Consider the following 225-nt stretch of genomic DNA (forward strand, 5'->3'; position numbering starts at 1 on the left):
CAATTTTTTGTATTGACTATATTGATGTATTATTGTATTAGTATTATTATTACAATTTTGAATTTTTTTATTTTTTATTTTTTTTATTTTTTTTTAAAAAATTTATAGTTTAAAGTAATCGGGTCGTGTCGGGTCATGTCGGGTCGTGTCTACCCAATTAGACCCGGTTATTTTAAACGGGTAAAACGGGTCGTGTCGGGTTACCCGGCTATTTTCGTGTCATAA

Source organism: Corylus avellana, chromosome ca1, assembly GCF_901000735.1.
Source record: "Corylus avellana chromosome ca1, CavTom2PMs-1.0".
NCBI lineage: Eukaryota > Viridiplantae > Streptophyta > Magnoliopsida > Fagales > Betulaceae > Corylus > Corylus avellana.